The following is a 2500-nucleotide window of genomic DNA, read 5'->3' as shown; positions in this document are numbered from 1 at the left end:
AATACTAAATCATGTTCCCCACCTCTTGCTTTTGCCACCACCATTGACACCACCTCCCTTTCTGTCCTCATCACTATCACCTTTCTCACCCATAACTACTTACTTGTAGTCCCTGGAGCAATGTAAGGTTAGGTGTATTTTCCAAGGGGGATTCAAGCAAAGATGATATGGGCTGGAGAGAAGACACCGGAGCAGCATAGATGCAATTCTTTTCTCCTTTTAATTATGTGCACAACATAGGGACAAACATTTTGATGGATATGCCATCTTCAACAGAGTTGCATCTGTGCTGCTTTGATGTCTTCTCTCCAGTTAAGATTTCCTGTCTGTCTCTCGTTGACGCACCAGATGACAAAACAGAAGCGCATGGAATTACCCCTATAATAGATGACATGGGATTGGGACCTACAACATTACAAAACCAACTCTTTAAACATTAGGCCATGGCTGTCGACTATTTCTTTTACGCATACATCTCCCTTTTTCATACCATAAAATTCATCTCCTTCAGCATCAGCCTCATCAGCTTCTAAATCCACTGTCATTACTTCTACCTGACAGCAGGCATCACCTCAGTTAGACCTACTACCACTACACATCCTCTAAACCACCTCCCACAACTCCCTTTGTCACTCTCATCTCTTTCTCCTGCAATCGTTCATCATTAGTCATAATTCACAGCACGCACCACCTCAGCTAGACCTACCACTGCTGCACGTCCTCTCTCTCTCTCTACCATTGCAGAATTATTGATGATGCTTCTCTGGTGGTGGGGCTGAGCTAATATGATCAGAGACGTAATATTGTTTCTGTTTGCTCCATCTGTTATGCAAATGTGATTGAAATCAGATAATTATGAGTAATTTACAAACTAAATGGGTTTAGATTGGTGAAATGAGCTCTGATGTGGAAATGGTGAATCATTTACTTAAAGAGTTGTAATCTCAGGGATGCTTTGCTTGGAAAGCATATACTGTGTTTGGGCAGGCATGTGTATACAGATTAGGCACGCACAACACACACAGCAGACACTCTCACACACAAACACACCACCCCCAAGTCTCAAACACACACAGAGATGAACACACAACAGGGGCTAAGCTTCTGGGTCCATGTCAGCAGACGCACCCAAACAAAGTTAAATACACACAAACGTATACACTCACGTCACGTGAGTGCACAGCTACCCACACACCCATACATACAACCTCAGTCAACGCTGGGTCTGAGCCTCTCTCTGGAGCAGTTTGCATTTTAACAACTTCAGTAGAAAACACACGCTGGGTGCAGAGCGGCTGGTGAAATAGAAAGTAATCACGCGTGCGCGCGCACGCACACACACACACACACACACACACACATACACACAGAAAGAGAGCGACAGACCTCGGAGTCTTCTTTTCCTGAAGTATACGAAACATCACAATGAATTGGGTCATGGGTAAGCGGTTAGGGTGTCAGACTTGTATCCCAAAGGTTGCCAATTCGACTCCCGACCAGCCAGGTTGGTGGGGGAAGTAATTAACCAGTGCTCTCCTCCATCCTCCTCCATGACTGAGGTACCCTAAGCATGTTGCCATCTTGACACAAGGCGCCATTGGGGGCTGCCCCCTTTGCACGGGTGAGGCATAAATGCAATTCCGTTGTGTACAGTGAGCTCTGTGTGCTGCGTCACAATTAAAATGGGAGTTGGAGTTGCCCAGTTGATCTTTCACTAATACTTTGTAAATGAGGACAGGGTGCTGTGCGGGAGTTTTTGCTTGTTAGTGTATACTGTGAAGCCTCCAGAGGCCAATTAGGATAATTAATGATTATTTATTACAGACTCATCAGCTCAGTAGGGCACCTCAAAGCCAAATATGAGAGAGTCCATGACTGCCTCTGTCTCAAACACCGTCTCTAATGAGTCTAGACTTGCACAGAGAGAGAGAGAGAGAGAGAGAGAGGGAGGGGGAGAGAGAGAGAGAGAGAGAGAGAGAGAGAGAGAGAGAGAGAGAGAGAGAGAGAGAGAGAGAGAGAGAGAGAGAGAGCGAGAGAGCGAGAGAGCGAGAGACAGGTTATTTTCAGGCCAGTGCAACTGTTTACCAGTGATAGGGGGGGGGGGGGGGGGGGGGGGGGGGGGGGGGGGGGGGGGGGGGGGGGGGGGGATAATCATCAAGTTCAAAATTTCAACACGCCCATTTGGGACATGATTAACACTATAAATACAAGAACTTTGACACCAAAAGTAACTCTGTATCTTGAAAATAACCCCCCACCCCTTGAAAATGAAAAAAAGAACCCAAAAGTGGCATTTTCTGCCCATTCCGCCTGGTATGCATAAGCTACTTTTACTGGTTGCTAATATACCGTTGCATAAATGCTTTCAAATCCATTTGATTTTTAATTAACACTATTAATAGAAGAAATGGTACACCTCAAGGTGACTCTGTATCTTGAAAATAACCCCCACCCCCTCTTTAAAATAAAAAAAAAGAACACAAAAACAGAGTTTTTAGCT

The 2500-nt window shown here is 45.2% G+C and overlaps 1 protein-coding gene across 1 annotated transcript in view; it reads left to right on the top strand.

Annotated features, from left to right (window-relative positions):
* The window catches only part of pitpnm3 (PITPNM family member 3), a 150996-nt gene that overhangs the window by 104466 nt on the left and 44030 nt on the right, over positions 1-2500 (top strand). The gene's annotated exons all lie outside the window — the stretch shown is intronic.

The sequence above is a fragment of the Engraulis encrasicolus genome, chromosome 8, assembly GCF_034702125.1.
Source record: "Engraulis encrasicolus isolate BLACKSEA-1 chromosome 8, IST_EnEncr_1.0, whole genome shotgun sequence".
Classification (NCBI taxonomy): domain Eukaryota; kingdom Metazoa; phylum Chordata; class Actinopteri; order Clupeiformes; family Engraulidae; genus Engraulis; species Engraulis encrasicolus.
The sequence above is the reverse complement of the archived record's forward strand: the minus strand, read 5'-3'. Positions and strand labels throughout refer to the sequence as shown.